General features: G+C 41.1%; 1 long non-coding RNA gene across 4 annotated transcripts in view; it reads left to right on the top strand.

Annotated features, from left to right (window-relative positions):
- The window catches only part of LOC123789166 (uncharacterized), a 248,153-nt gene that overhangs the window by 167,867 nt on the left and 63,353 nt on the right, over nucleotides 1-16,933 (top strand). The window lies entirely within an intron of this gene.

Genomic DNA, 16,933 nt, shown 5'->3' with positions numbered 1-16,933 from the left:
ATCATCCGGGCCCTTCATCAGGTGTCACTTTCCAAGGTGTTAACTTCTCATTGAAACCCATCCCGATCACACTTTAAAATTGCAACCCTCACTTCTGATCAATCTTATCCTCCTTTATCATTTTTCCTTTTCTCCCCATATAGCATACAACATCCTCAAACATACAAGTAATTCACTTATTTACATGATTATTTTATTTCTGCCTTCCAAAAAAAAAAAAAAAAAAACGGTCTTTGTTCTGTTCACTACTGTGTCCCAACTCTGTTTGCTTCGTTCACTGGTGTATCTTGTATCTTGCACATCTAGAATCATTCATAGCACATAATATGTGTTCAGTAAATATTCGGTCACTGAACAAATCTTGCTGATGTTTAAAAAAAAAACACTTCTCTGGGTGCTGTGTGGATATGGATTGATGGAGATGGGGAGAGATCGTTTATCAGGAATATTTTCACCATAAAATAATAAGAAAATAATATGACTATTTGGGATTAAAGAAATAGGAGTTATTTTTCTACTCAGAACATGTTATCCGAAGGTATCGTTTTTGTATCTAGTATATCAGAGCCAATGTCTCTGTGATGCTGGTGCCATTTCTCTTTGCTCAAATGGATCCAGCATCTTTGGCCATTAAAAAACAACAACATCAACAAGAACAACAACAACAAAACACAAAACCCTACATTCTAGGCCAGGAGAAGGAAAAAGGTAGATGAGGTGTTATTGGCAATCAGGGCAAAGTTTAGACAAAGGTAGAGGTGGAAAAATGCAAACAGACTTACAATATATTTTTGTTATGAATGGGGAGGTAGTAAAGAAAAGAGGGATGTTTATTTGTTTTTAATGAGCAATTGTGTGAATGGTAGAACAATTTATGAATGTGGTTCAAATCAGGGAGAAAGAGATCTGGAGGAAAAACAATCAAGGTCTCCAGTTTGCACATACAAATTTGGAGATGCTTGCCCATCATGTCAGCGTAGATGCCGAGTAAGCAGTTGGATATGCAAGTCTAGCAGCAATGGGAGAATTCTGGGCTGGAGTTACATACTGGAAAGCTATGAGTACATGAATAGTATTTAAAGCCATTGACTGGATGAGATCACCAGGGAATGTAGATGGAGAATGTCCAAAATTGAGCCATGGATGAAGGGGGAAGGAGAAAGAAATAGTAAAAAGACTGAGAAGGAGAAGAAAAGGAAAAATTGGGAAAAATATGTGTCATTGAAACATGAGAGTAGAACATTTTAAGAAAATTACTTAACCTTTTCAGAGCCCCAGTCTCCTCATCTATAAAAACAAGTGAATCTCAGTAACTGTCTCCTAGGGTGTTCATGAGGCTGAAACACTAAAACATCTGTAAATGGCTGGCATATTGACTCACTGTGACAGGCACACAATCAAGGTCTGTACCCCTCCCCTTTGGGTAGTTTCCTAGGCCATGTTACCAGACCCATGGGAAAGAGAATATTCGAGAGAACCTTCTTATATTCCAACAGTGTATGTTGACTCAGTATGGTAAATAGCCACTTGTCTGGGAAAATATTTATGCAGGATGAATAGAACAAATATTGATTTTGTTTTATCCTGGTTTCCATGTAACTCAAGGGCAAGGGAGACTCAGTACGTGAATTTTAGAAGCCGTAAATGTGCTGCTGCGTATTTTCCAGTCTGTATTAGCAATGAATGAATGAATACTTACTTGGCGAATAAATGAATGAACAGATCACATAAAAGGAAATGATGTAATGTCTATTCCAGGGCAGCATTAACATGTTTTGAGTGTATGTGTGTGTTAATTATCTTAAGGTGGTTGACATAGTTGGTTCCATAATGGTGTTATAAAGTCAATATTGTTCCTTTTCTCTAATACCACACACTGAACTACTACCTACCCAGCAGTGGATCACTGGTGAGCCCGTCAACCCTACAGAAACAAAAACTCAACCTAAAAAAAGATGAACTCTACCCTCTGGAGAGTGGATATAGAATGTTCATTCTCTTTGTATATTAAGGCCAAGATTAGCTGCTGGGACCTCTTCATGTAGTTATACCTGTAAGTGTGTTTGTGGGTGTGTCTACCTGCCTGGACAAGCAAGGTAAATTCATGTCCTTGGACAAAGGAGTGAAGCCCACTTGATACCAGGGAAGATTTACTACTTAGAGTCAAGTGAATGGAAATCGGAGTGAAAAAGATCAAGGAACTGTAACTTGAAGTAAGAACAGTATTGGGTTTTTTGTTTTTTGTTTTTTTTATTTATAGTGGTTCTGAGTTCTTACAGTCAAATATTTTTTTCTTGGGGTGCCTGAGTGGCTCAGTCAGTTAAGCCTCCTGTTAAACCTCCAATGCTTGATATCACCTCAGGTCATGATCTCAGGGTCATGAGATTGAGCCCCACGTCCGGCTCAGCACAGAGTCTGCTTGAGATCCTCTCCCTCTCCCTCTGCCCTTCCCCCTGCTCTCATGCTCTCTCTCCCTAAAAATAAATAAATAAAATAAATCTTCAAAAAAACATTTTGTTCCTCATCTCTTGGTGGCATTTTGGGCTTTCCCCCCCCCCCTTTCTTCTCTCTTTTTGTGGCTTACTTAGAAACACTCTGGAAAAACCAATGGTAATCATTTAAATATGACCCATGTAAAACTAGCCTGACATTTGGGGTGCCAGGTTCCTGAGAACTGTTTGGCAACACTTAGCATACCAACCTCCTTTCCCTTCACTAGGGAATGACTTATGTACAGACGTCAGGGGATGTGGTTGAATGGTTATAGAACCTAATTTAAACTTGTTTTAAACAGCGAGAGATGTACACTGGGCTGAAGAATCCATCTTGCGGCTGCCTACAGCCATTTTTTTTTAATCACTCTTTTATGCGGCATCCCTGGAAAGTCATCCATTTACCCAACAGAGGGAGCAAGGACTCCTGCAAGGAAGCCTTTCGTTGCTCACTGAACACATATTTGAAGCACTGTTTTGCAGTTTGAAAATTTTCAATCTGTTGCACCCTTCAAATCTTGGCTGGTGGAGTCATGGCCTAACAGATCACATTCCCAGAGTTTTGCTGGCAGTACTGACAAAATGAAATGAAGAAGCCAGTAAAATAAAAGCCATCTTGAAAGCATGTGGAGTTCAGGAAACGCTGGTCAAAAATTTAATGTTTGTTAAATGGAAAGGGAAATAAGATATCCTCCAGTGCCCACTAAAAACTTAATGATTTTCCTGGCAGGCTTTAGAAAAAGGACAAACCACAGTTCCAAGTGCAATTTCATATGGCCCCTTGAGGAAGGAAAGTAAAAGCAAAAAAGAGAAAAACTGATCAGGAGCAAGATTTTTGCCACCAGTTCTCCCTTCCAACCCATGTAAGCCAGTGGAATGAGAGCTAATATTAAGGGTTGTTTTTTGGTTTTTTTCCTCAGTGCCTATGGGAGGCATTATGAGCCCAGGTGAGGCGGTGAATGGCAAGGAGCTGGACTTGAAAATCTAAGCTAAGCACAAGATAGGTCCTCGGCGATGAGGCTGGCAGAAGTTAGGGTCAGCAGTGTTGCTGGGCAGCCTGGGTTGGATTAGAAAAGGGTCAGTGACTGGCCTGTGGACAAGATTGGGGGCATGGGGAAGATCAGACAATAAGAGCTAATTCTTATTAGGCACCAGCTACACCCCAGACCTTATACCAAGTACATTACAAGGATTACCTGTTTGCTCTGTAGAGGTTACAGTTGTCGCTCTTGGTTTACAGATGAAGAAATCGAAGCTCCTATAGGTTGAGTTCCCTTCCCCTCAAAGGTTTGCTCCTAGAGTAAGTGGGGAACCAGGACTCCAGTCTAGAAGATACAACTCCAGAGCTGAGCCTCGCATCATCTGGTGCTAGATCAGGCCTGACACAAGCAGCTGAGTTCCTAAATTGGGGTGTGACAGTGACATCCTCCTCTTCTCTCCCTTCTTCTCCCTTCTGCCACACTTCTACAGGCCTGGCCGTCACCCAGGCTCACATGCTGACAAAGGGAGAGCAAAAGCGAGCAGGGCCCCAGTGAGAGTAAGCAGACAGGAAAGAGACAGGCGGTCGGTGCAGGGCCCGGGAGAGGAAGGAGCTGGCTGCTGGGAACATGACAGCTGATGGGAAGGAGGGGAACACACCTCACATCCCATATTGGCTCTTCAAAAATCTGTTCGCTTAAACTTTGAGAGAAATCGAACCTTTTTCTCTGTGGTTGTCAAACTGTTTATCAAGGAGTCAAAATAATGAAGCTAGGACAGGATAATAGCCAAATTGTGGATCAAAAGCCACATTATGAAATAATATAATCTAAGAGTGTAATTTAAATTGGGACTTTGGAATGTAGGAAGGAAAAAATTATAGCTAATATAGTTGAGTGAGTTGCAAATTGTTTACTGTCTTCACGTGTGTGGAGGGCTAGCCGGTGAAGGAGGGAGCTGACTGGTTCTGGATGGCTTCCGGAGACGCACTAAGTACTGTTAATTCTAACAGGAAAGGACTGTTCAGCAGTGAATGGTCACCCCACAAAGCAGAGATTCTTCATCACGGGACATAGCTAAGCAGAAGCTAGATCTTTGGTCAAAAGTTGGTTGCACGTTATAATCCTCGGGAAAGTTTTTTAAAACGTTGATGTCTTGGCCTCGTTCCCAGAAATTCTAATTTAATCAATTTGGGTAGAGCCCCAGCATTGGGGTTTTAAAAATTCCTGCAATGATTGTAATGTGGGACAAACTTTGAGAACCACTGAGCTAACTCTTTGACAGGGATGCTGGAGAACAGAGGCCCACTGTGGGTAGGTGGTTGGACCAGATGACCTCCAATGTCCCTTTCTGTTCTAAAATCCTAAATTTGCTGACTAAGGCCCTTCACTGTGCGTTTCTTGTTTATGATGGCTCCCAATAATATTGTGATCAACTATTAGTGAAAGAGGGCTACGGTTTTTAATGTGGAAGAAAGTAACAAGCTGTAAGCAACAAAAGACCACATCCACTCTGTTGGATTCCTGTCTTTTCAAAATTACATTCAAGGAAAAGAAGCGAAGAAAATGCATGATAAATTTAGAACGTCATTAATCCGAAACCACCCTTCTTCTCTGGCTCTGTATCCTGGCACAGTGGAACGTGAATTGTTTCTGGAGGCTCGTAACAGCCGTGCACATGGATATACTTGCATCATGAACATTCAATCTAATTATTTCAAGGGAAAAATGATTTGGGATTGAAAAGAATTTTCCAGAGGCAAAAAAGAGTGTCGGTTGTGACTGCCAATTGAAAAGCTGAGGAAGAGCTCTCCTGTTTTCGGTCTGCGCTTGATACCCCTGCCATCTTGCAGCATTTTTCTCACTTCTCGATCTAAGTATTATTATATTTGGCAGAAAACTGCCAGAATCCTCTCAAGCTGCAGTCTGAGCTTCACACAGGCCTGCACTGAGCCCAGAAAGGGACTTACAAACATGATTGTCACTGGACTATTTAAAGACAGAAGCGCAGGACCGGTATCAACATGACTGCGTCCGGTAGGCGCGCAAAGGTTCAAGGAGTACTGCCTAGTGGAAACAAGTTCTCGGTCTGATTTTAGCCTGCCACGATCCTGCAGCGTGACTCTGGATGAACTGGGCCCCCCTGGCGCTTCAGTAACCTTAGAAGCTGAACAAGCACAGAAATGCTGACTCACTTCAGGGGGGGCTGAGCGAGATTCCGAAAGAGGCCCTGCATTATCACAGGAAAGCAAGCTAAACTGGGTTGTCCTGATCCTGGACTAGAAGCCCCAGAACTTTTAACTTGACAGGCTTTGTGTTTCCTGCAGCAGGAAGGCCTGTGACAGACAGAGGAGTTCAAGTGAAGCCACTCAACATTTGTCCGCTGGAAAATCCCAAAGCTTGATGTTTGGGACACTAACCTCGCCTAAGAAAAAAAAAAAAAAAAGTATGTTAAACTGCACTGTTCCTTTGTGGGTTAAAAGTTTAATATGTTTTATTGATGAAAAATCTATTTCAAACTGTGCACGGTGAACTGTCAAGCAGCTTTGGCAGGAACAGGATGGGTTGGCAGACAGACAACTCCCTCGTGTGTGGGTAGAACCATTTAGAAACCTCTGAGCCCCAGGAAGGAGAAGGATGCTGGGAAAAGAGAAACCAGACCTGGGCTCTGAAATGGCCACTCCTATATAGAAGTACACTTCTATGGCCCCTAAAAATGTTGACGTCGTCTCCTCAGACAGGTGAATGGTGATTGGCAAGAGCAGAGGTAATCGTTGATGACCACCCACCAGCTTCAGAGGGCAGCAAACCATGGGGAGGCTGGGAAAGAGAAGCAAGCAAGCCACAGCCCCACTTACCACTGAAGAGACATCATTTCTAGTCCTGTTACAAGGAAAGAAAAGGAAGTAAATATTACAGGAGGAGGTTGTGGCACACAAAACCAATTAGCTACAGAGTACTCTCAAAGAGGGACTAAACTCTAATGAGTGTGTTTTCCTAAATAACAATTTGGAACCTGATCTATACTCTCTACCTTCTCTCTCCCACTGTCCTGAGCAAGGAAATGTCTTGGGGAAATACTCATCTCCACTCTTGCCTGAACGTCTCTTAGTCTACTCAGCTCCATCACCTTCATCTGTGCCCTATTTGAACACCCCACTCTTGTAGCCATCTGGGGTTCTTGTTATGACTCTGTAGTATTCCACCGTGGACACCTTGAACTCTGACCAGCCACACCTCAGCCAAATCCCTTTATGCAGTTAACTCCCTCTCTCTTTGTTCTCACTGTCCCTGCCTGCTGAGACCTCCTAAGACTTCCAGTGGGTCTCCTGAATCCATTGTCCCAAGCCCAGCAGTTATCCACAAGTTCTCCTTCCTGTCCTGTGTACCCTGAGTCATCATGATGGTTCATCTAGTCAACCACTCCTTCTCAGTGACCTTCCCTCCTCCCCATCCTTCCACCCCCTCTCAGGAGCCCTGCTTCTCCTAATCTCCTGCATCTGTGCTGCCAAACCCTGCTTGGAAAAAAATAACACAAATGTGAATGACAGTCACCACAGTTTATGGTTTTCAGTCTCTGCTGGGCACTCAGTGGTCTGGGCAAGTTTGTCTTGCCCTTTCACTTCTCTACAGCCTCCTCACATCCCCAGTGCTGCAATCAAGCTCCCCTATTCCAGTTCAACCCAACCCATCTATTCTCCACTGATAACTTTTGCTTCCACTGGAAAGAGAACAAGAAGTCAAGTATGTTCCTTCCTGCCCCCTAGCCCAGTCTCACCATCCCATTTAGCCATACCTGCATCCATGCTCACCAACTCCCCTCTAAACTGAGGGAAGGAGCCTACCTGGATGTTTGAAACCATGGCCTCCTTCCCTCTCTATGATCTCAAGCTTGTCCCTTCTTCCCCCTGGTTTCTTGTCCTAAACTTCACACCTGCTCAGGACTCTCTGCTCTTTCCAAAACAAGAAAAGCAATTCTGCAGCCCCTTCTAGTTACCATAATGCTCTTCTTTCCTTTCCACTGAATCTTCTTTAAACGTAGATTTGCTTCCAAAGAATCCTTACCTCCGATTCGAGGTTTGATCCACAGACATGTGACTTCTGTCCACTCCATTGGCACTGCTTTTGCCAAGATAACCAATGACCACTTTCTAGATCTGAGGGATAGTGTTCGGTTTTTATCTCATTGAACTTATTTCACTTTTTTGAAGCCTTTTTCTCCCTTGACTTCGGTAACTCGCCTTATCAGCTCTTCCGCCTCCCAAACTGCTCTGGTCCCTTAAATGTTGCAGCCCGGTAGGACCCTCGCCTCTCCACAGTTCCCCAGCTATTGTCCTTACTTCTGCTAGGATCTGCTTGTCATGTCCCCCCATGAAAACCGCCACAGTGGTCTTTCTTTTCCCAGAGCTGATCATGTCATTTCCCTACCTAAAATTCTCCAGGGCCTCCTCAGCACCCTCAGGATGAGGCCCCTTCTTGTTGTAGTGCACAGGGCTCCAGGTCACCTGTCCAGCTCCATTCATCTCTTTTTGTGCTGAAAGGCATCCTCTGCTGTAGCCATCTGGTAAACATGCAAGATCCTAGTAAACAAGAGCAAAATCGGCTAAATAGTAATTGATATTCAATAAGAGGACATTCTAATAGGAATGAGTTACAGAGGGTTTGATTAACATCTCCTTGTCTTATTATTTATTTAAATAATATTTTTTTCCTCTGGCAAGTCTTTTTCATACTTCTTTGTTTTTATACAGCAATTTCCTCGGCCTAGAATGGTCCTTCCCACTTGGTGAATTCCTCAACCTTCAAGATGCAGTCTAAATTAATGTCACATCCTCAACAAAGCCACCTTTTCCTTGCCTCTTTCTAGGCTTCCCCTCCTGGCCCAGGAGAATCACTGGCTCTCTCTCTTTTGTCCCCAGCATCTTGTAATATCTCCTCTGTAGCACCCGTCCCCCTGCATTGCAATGCTTTATTCAAGTATCCATTTCCCTCACTGGTCTGAGAGTTCCCTCAGGGCAGGGACAATGTCTCAATCATCTTTATATCCCCAGAACCAGCCCATGCCTGCCACATAGGAGGCTTGATGAATGATAAATTGTATTGAGTTAAACCACACGAAATTGCCATTTTTATAGACCATCAATGGTCAAATGCCAGCAATTTCTTATGGTACAACTTATTACCATAAATATTTTCATTGTGTTTCTCCCTGGAGCTGAAAGCTCCTTACAAGCATTGTGTAATTATCTTGAGGAAATTCTTGTAGAATAGTATGAGAAATCATAATCATCATCTTATAGATGGCTCAGAAGGTTGGTGGCAGGAGAGGAGCTAAAACCAGATCTTACAATAATACCCCTCATTCTAGGGTTCACAGTGCTCGAATCATGGAATTCTAGAGTGAGGCAGAAATTCAGAGGGTCACCTCCCTGGCAGCTTCAGACAGTAAGATATATAAATCATCCTTAAATGGTTTTTGGCCTTTCCTATCATGTGTCCAAAGTTGAAGATGATAGGTTCTCTCGCAACAATAATGTAATATTTTCCTCTTACACCCTCACTAGGCAGTCCATTGCTGACCCAGTGCTCTCTAGCTGCACTATGTCAATTTCTGACTTTAGGGAGATAAAGCAGCTGTGACGTACCCAGCTTATAAGAACTCTCCTTCTACTTAGAGCCACTTGTTTTCTCCTCAGTTTTATTTTACTCCTGGAAAAAACAACCACTCTCTTCTCTTTTGAACTTTATTCATAGGTCCTTCACATCATTTTAATCAAAAGATTTCAGGGTCTTCTATAACATCAATTTCCAGTTTCATTAGACCATGTTAAAAATGGAACACCCATTATTAACATCCTGCTGACCTAATGCGCAGTGGAATAAAATTTGGGAAACAGGGCTCCATGAAGCTTACACATTCCTTTTTAAATATTAAGATAAAATTTAGATGTGAGATCCTTGTAAGGGCAGTATAAAGATGCTTCCTAGCCTTGGCAAGGTCATATTTCTGTTTACATATTCATTATTGCAATTGTCTCTTTAACCACAGACTCATAATGCCACCTCATACTTAGACCATACTTGTGCTTTTATAGTCTTGAATAATAATTGAGCTTTTATTCTCTGTCATGCATAATGATTGAGTTTGGGATTATTTATTGTGTATGCCATCTTGATTGGGTTCTGACTACAGCCAATTTTTTTTTCTCTATTTCTTTTCATTACTTTAAAGTCTGTCCTTCTGAAGCCCTAGCAATCCCCCCCCCCATCCTCTTACCCCATCCCTTGTACCCCTCGGAACTGTTGTTAGCTATAGATTACATTAGGATGCTTTCAGATAAACCACCTTCAAAGTTAATTTTATTTTGTTTCTAAATATTAAGTATCTTGGGTGAGAAGCTTCCTGATAATTTTCATACTGCACATTTGCTCCATGTGTAACCCTGTGCTAGGTACTGTGACAGCTTGCAAAGCTCACAGTCATTGTCAAGAAGTTGTTCATCCACGCACACAGTTAACTAAGAATAGGAGATAGTGTATGATCAAAAAGATAAAGGAATCATAATAAAGTGTCATGCAAATCATAAGAAGGAAGATGTCAAGATTAGACCTGATCTATAAAAGGTTAGGAGGATCTAGGCATTTAAAAAGGATTAAGAAGGGATGAGGTGGACCACAGAAGCAACAGCAGATGCCACTACGGGCATCAGTGGCCCCTTGCTATGTGGGCTACACAGCTGCACACGAATCAGTTACAGCCATATTATTCTGTGCTACCATTGGCCTTATAGAAGTCTGACATCCTCATTGGTTTATAACTATAATGATGGCAGGGACCATAATGACTTTGTCCTGGTAAATGATACACAGTTTTAAAGAGTGATTTTTAGAGTGGCCTATAATACATGTTCAATAAGTATACATTTAAGGTTTTTTTTTTTTTTATTGGTTTGAGTGAAAAAGCTGGCTAATATGGGGATGGTGATTGAATTCAGGTTATGGAGGCCTCCGAAAGGCAACCAGGCCATTTCAGCTGCATTGGGTGGGAGCCTCTGAAGTCTGGGATAAGAGTGACAAGATAATGTGGTTTCTGGGGAATTTACCTGGCAACAGTGTTCAGAATGAATTAAAGGAGGAGTGTGGGGAAGTTGGAGGAAGAAAGGAGTTATTGTCTAAGTCTACCTATCACGCTATCTCTCACCCTCGCATCTCATTCAAGCTTCTAGAAAGATCTTCGGCATCTCATTATCTTCAAGCCCCATTCACTCCTCAGCTCGTTCTAGCGTACTTTCTGTTCCTACTTCACAGTATCGAACTACTCAGCCTCTCTGCAGTATTTAACATCATTAACGTTTTATCTTCTGATAACAGTTTGACTGCTTAAAAATTTTCATTAGACTTTATTTTTTAAAGCAGTTTTAGGTTACCAGCAAAATTGAGCAGAAAGTACAAAGATTCCCTATATTCTCTCTGTTCCTACATACAGTTTTATTTTTTTATTACATAATTATTGTAACAAATTTAAGCAATACTTTAAATGCAAAGAAGAAAATAAAACTTACCCCATTCTCCTCTTCCAGAGATAATTACCATTAACATTTTGGTGAACATTCTCCCAAACATCTCTCTAGTCTATCCCTACATGCGCAAGCAGATGGCTATGTGTATAGAGATTTACATAAATTGGAACATATAATACTCGTTTTTCAGTGACTTGCATTGCTTTTCCTGAACAATAAGTATAAATGTCAGTAAGCATAAATCTGTGCAATTTTTGATAGGGGCATAATCTTCCAGTGACTATGTTTTATTTATTTATGTATTATTTATATAACGTGTTCCGTAGAGGATGAATGATACAGCTTGTTTCCGGTTGTGGCTGTTATAAATGTTGCAGTACACATTTTTTTGTCTTAAGAGACCCCCTCCTCCTTCAAGTTCTCTGTCATACATTGTATGTTCCTATAATCTGTCTCTACTGCCCATTGGCTCTAGTTCCCCCTGGTCTTCCTCCTGCTCGAATGGTTTCTCCTCAGCCTTCATCACGGGCTCTTTGCCTGGCTTACCCTTTAAACGTTCATGCGCAACTGGCCTTTACACTTTTCTCAATCTTACCCTTGCTCTCCATCCTTTCCCCAACCAATCTCATTTATTCTTATTGTTTAACAACCACAACCAGATGGACAAGTACAAATTCAGGGTCTCTATCTCTGACTTCTTTCCTGAAATTCACATAGATATTTGCTAGCTGCGGAGTCGGACATATCAGGTAACTCACATTCAGTGTCTTCACACCACCCTCAAACCCAGCCCACTTCTTCACTCAGCCATTTATACAAGCACTTCATACAAGAGCTTAGGGATCATTTCTTATTCCTTCCTCTCTCTTATCACTCTACATCCAGCCAACCAACAAGTTTGTGAATTCTGCCTCCTAAGTATTTCATGAAATGCCTTAAGATATTTCTCAGGAATCTACTGGAGGATCCACTGCACCAAAACAAGAGAGTAAATCAAATAAAGGAAGATATGATAATTAGGACATAGTGGCCCCAAGGCAGGAGGGAGCAAAGGGAATTCCCAGGATGATGGAGATGAGAAGTTCTAGACAATGGCTGCTCAGCAGCCCAGGGAAGAACCCATCCAAGGGGAAGCAGGAATAGATGGAGGACCCCTGGAAGAATGCCTCCAAGAAGGAAGTGAAACTGCTAGAACATGGGATGTGTTGGAATACACTGGGAGATGTTATAGCAGTTTGGCAAAGGTTTTGGGTAGAATTATCAGCTGCTTCACAGAAAAAAGACACTGTGTGTGTGTGTGTGTGTGTGTGTGTGTGTGTGTGTGTGTGTGTATAAAAGGAATTCTGAAAAATAATTTCATAATCATAATATTGTCAACACTAAATATTAATTTAATTGAAAATATGAATATAACTACACTGGAAAGAAGAGATAAAGGAAAGTGTTTTGTGTATGTGTCAGTGGGAGGAGTCTAAGAGAGCTTATTTCTTATCTTCCATATTAGAATATGAATAAATAACATCTAAAATTGAAAAATCAAGAAGCAGCACTTAAAGCAAACAACCAGAAGAGCTGGTAGGAATTGCCTGAGAGGAGAGGGGACTGAGGATGGATGGGACAGGAAATTCTTGTTTTTCATCAGAATCCGATAATATTACTTCCCTTCTTAAATTAGGTATATGGAATACTTTGATTTAAGGAAAAAATTTTAAGAAGGAAGAAAAGTTGGGAAGAACCAAGTATTCATCAATAAATAGTTCTAAAAATGTTTCATTCATGCAGTAGATTATATACCGCTTCTTTAAGGTAGATCTAAAAAATAGTAATAATAAGGTAGATCTGTGGGAAAATGTGAACATATCCAAAATACATTGAAAATGAAAAAAGCTAGTTGCAAAAAGATATCATGGTGGTATCTGATTTTCACCTCCCCCTGACATTAATCACAGTCATTTTTAGAATTAAACAAATTGAAGGAGTTATAGCCAAATCATCGATGATTTGGGGGGTGAACTTTCACTTTTCCACATTATGTATTATAGTAATGCTTGAATTTTACATAAGGAAAATGTTTTGTTTTGTTTCTGGTCACAAAATGATACCAAATAGATATTTCTCATATCTGCTATGTGCTCTTCATTCCGAATATCCCTGCCCTGAAAGCCTTTAAGTGGCTTATTAGCAGCCCCAGAATAAGTCCAAGCTCATTAGGATGGCATTTAAGGCTTTGTAGGCAGGGCCTCTGCTGATGTGTCCAGCCTCTGCCTCGGCCACTTCCTGTCTTGCAGTCTGAGGACAGTTCACACATCATTCTTGTGCTTGTCCTGCTCTTCCCTGGGAGACCTGTTTCTGTATCGCTATCCCTCCACTGACCTGCTCGCAACCTCGTCAGCCTCCAGCACAGTCTGGGCATCACCTACTTTAAGGAGCTTTTCCTTAACCCTGTGCTGGGTTGAGGTCCCACCTCCCATACCCCCTAAAGTAGCTTATACATGACTTTCCATAGATGTACCACATTGTACAGAAACAAATATGTTCTATGCCATACTCCTGCTGCTGAACTATTAACTCCAAGAGGACGGAGGCATGTTTTATTTATTTCTATGTTCTCAGAGCCTAGCCTAGTGTCTGACATCTAGTAAACATTCAATACAAAACATGGAACTAATTGAATAATTCAAGCATAGGTGAGAATTTGTGAGATGTCCACTTGGGTTAAGCATTACTCCTAATCTCTACTTTAAGGGTCAGAACACTTTGAAAAACCTCTGTGCACTGGCATTCTAGGATGTGGGAGAATGGAAAGGGAGTAGATACCACTGTCCTCACACCAACCTTCATATGAACACAGCAGCAACCGTGTGCCAACTAGTGGAGAAGGGCTTGGTAGGCCACCCGTGGTTGCAAGTGGCAATGCTCACTGTTCATTGCTTGTCATTTTCCTGGGTCTCTCATCATGGCACCTCTGCCATGCAGATGTGACATGCTCCAGAAGACTGACCCGATCCACCCATTGAGCCAATCTTTTAACCAATTATGAATCCACTCAATGGCAATCTGATTCAGTACTGATAGGCCTCACTTTTTATGATGGTTGTGGGAGCAGAACCAATGTCCTTCCTTCTGTCCAGGTAGACTCGATCTGTACCCATCATTCTTTCACCATCACCAGTCTGTAGACTCAAGTGGGGTCCCATCAATGGTAATGATCCAAATTTCACTGACTCTCATGCCTACCTTGAAAGACTACGAAGTATGTCCCCCCATCCCAGCTACTCTTTGGAGTCTCCGGTGTGGTCTAAAGCACTCACACATGTTTTCCCTCTCACTCTGTTCTGGCCTGCCTCTCTAACACCACATCTCCCACCAGGCTCTGCCATCTCCAGACAGGCGCACCAGAGACTGCGTCCCATAGACCCCTTTCAGTGTCACATGTTTGGAGGGCTCACAAATCAGGGCTGCTTGGGTTACAGTGTCTTAAAGAGGTTTTCATGAAATCACCTTTTGTTTTCCCTGTTCTTCCTCCTCCCCACCTACAAATGGCCCTGGATCCTTCTTACCGTGAGTTGAATTCACTCCCCAAAGGATCCATATTCAAAATAGTCCAGAATCCCACCACTTCTCCTCCCATCCCTAGCGCAAACCACCATCTTCTCTCACTAGCTCACTGACATCGAAACTGGTCTCCCTACACACACCCGTTCCCCTCCAGCCTCTTCTCAACACGCCAGCCCGGTGTTCCTGCAAAATCTAAGTGAGATCTAAGCCAACTTCCTCTCATTTTATTCCACCAACCTCACCTCATACTGTTCTCTCACTCTCTCATCTGTTCATAACCGTATTGAGTGTCTCTCCTTTGTTACACATATACCATCAGAATCATCTCCTAAAATTTGGTAATCAGATTACTAAAGATATAAATAGCAAATATTTTATATCTGGGGATTTTTTTATAGTATATCTTTTTGGTAAAAATGGAATATATTCAATCAGTAAAATAAGTACTAGATTTAAAATAAAGAATGGATTAAAATAAATACCTATAAGGCACTCCGATGGAACAAATGGGAATAGAAGCTAAACTTTTAAAAATATATCTGCTTTAACTTGATTTTTGGACCACATAAGTATTTTACATGATTATGAAACAAGTTTTTTAGAATATCCAAAAATAAAAGTAAAATACAACAATAGAATTTAACTGTGTATGTAATTGGTGGCATATCCACACGAAGAAGAAATTTTCCAGCCAGTTCTAAACCTGGTAACTCTATTGTACATATCTCTAGTGGAATATACCTTAATGACAAAAATAACTGCAGAAAAAAAGTCTTAAATTGTTCTTAGTATTTTTATTATTGGTGATAGTGTTGCTGTTTCTATTCTAAGACTGTTGTCTATATATTATGGAGGAAAAGAAAAGGTAGGAAAATTATACTGATATCATTGAAAACCAATTATTTTTGGCATTAAGTAAAAGGACATACAGGGATGCTTGTGTGGCTCAGTCAGTTAAGCATCTGCCTTCAGGGGCGCCTGGGTGGCACAGCGGTTAAGCGTCTGCCTTCGGCTCAGGGTGTTATGGGATCGAGCCCCACATCAGGCTCCTCCGCTATGAGCCTGCTTCTTCCTCTCCTACTCCCCCTGCTTGTGTTCCCTCTCTCGCTGGCTGTCTCTATCTCTGTCAAATAAATAAATAAAATCTTAAAAAAAAAAAAAAAAGCATCTGCCTTCAGCTCAGGTCATGATCCTGGGGTCCTGGGATCAAGTCCCGCATCGGGCTCCTTGCTCAGCAGGGAGCCTACTTCTCCCTCTACCTGCCACTCCCCCAGCTTGTGCTCTCTCTTTCTCTCTGACAAATAAATAAATAAATATCTTAACAAAAAAAAAAAAAGGAAAAGGACATACAGATTTAAGATTCATGAAATTAAATAAAAACACTCTAGATCTGAAATTGAATTGCAAGTATCAATATGAACCTAAAATATATTTTATCCTTAAATGGAAAGCCTATTTGCCAGCTCTTTCCACTGAAAACCAATCCAGTAGCAGTAACCAGATTGTGGTCTCTAAATACCATTTCCTAATAAAGGAACCAAAGTATTTGTAGGAGTGTTGACTGCAGGCCTGGAATTGAAAAGTACAAAATGAGTCAGGAATATCTTGTCATAACAGACAATTCAGAATCTATCAATGACTTTCAGGGTCATAGTAAAAGGTATCAGGGACCAACCTCAATAATAAAAATAAGTGCAATGAATTCAAACACATCAAGTATGTTTTAAATCAGTGAGTTCAAAATTATACCAAAAGAAGAAAAATCTTCTTGGCCACCTTTGGAGGATCCTAGGGAGCCAACTCATTGCTTAGAAAACTGTAAGCAGAGGAAAGTAATTGAGCATTTATCCTTTCTTTTCTGTGAGAATTGTATCTCAGGAAAACTAAATAATGGATGAAAGGACATTACTTTGGATAGAACTATATTAGTTAATAGCGAAGAAAGAAAAACAAAATTAGAATATCTCCATTTTGCAACTGTGAATGAATTGATGAGCCTACTCAATAAGGAGAATAGACAATCAGAAATCAATTCCATTTTATGGAAATGGAAAAACATACCATCTACAAATGTTTTAACAACAACAACAAAAAATTGATTCTAAATCCGATCAAGCATCTAAATCCAACTACTAACTTATAAGAAATTCAGGAGACTAAAGACAATGTTCAATGAACCACAGGACGCAATTAATAAATCTAAAGTTCACAAAACTCCTCAGAATACTAATAATCATTTAAAAGCAGCTTCTTAGAAGAAATTTCAAGGGGAAGAGAGGGGCAACAGGTAGCATGCACCAATCATAATGTATGGACTTTATCTGGATTCCAATTCAAACAAATCAATTGTTTAAAATTTTCAAAAAATAATTGGTTGGGAAAATGT

Source organism: Ursus americanus, chromosome 3, assembly GCF_024610735.1.
Source record: "Ursus americanus isolate L20-20 chromosome 3, mUrsAme1.1.p, whole genome shotgun sequence".
NCBI lineage: Eukaryota > Metazoa > Chordata > Mammalia > Carnivora > Ursidae > Ursus > Ursus americanus.
The sequence above is the reverse complement of the archived record's forward strand: the minus strand, read 5'-3'. Positions and strand labels throughout refer to the sequence as shown.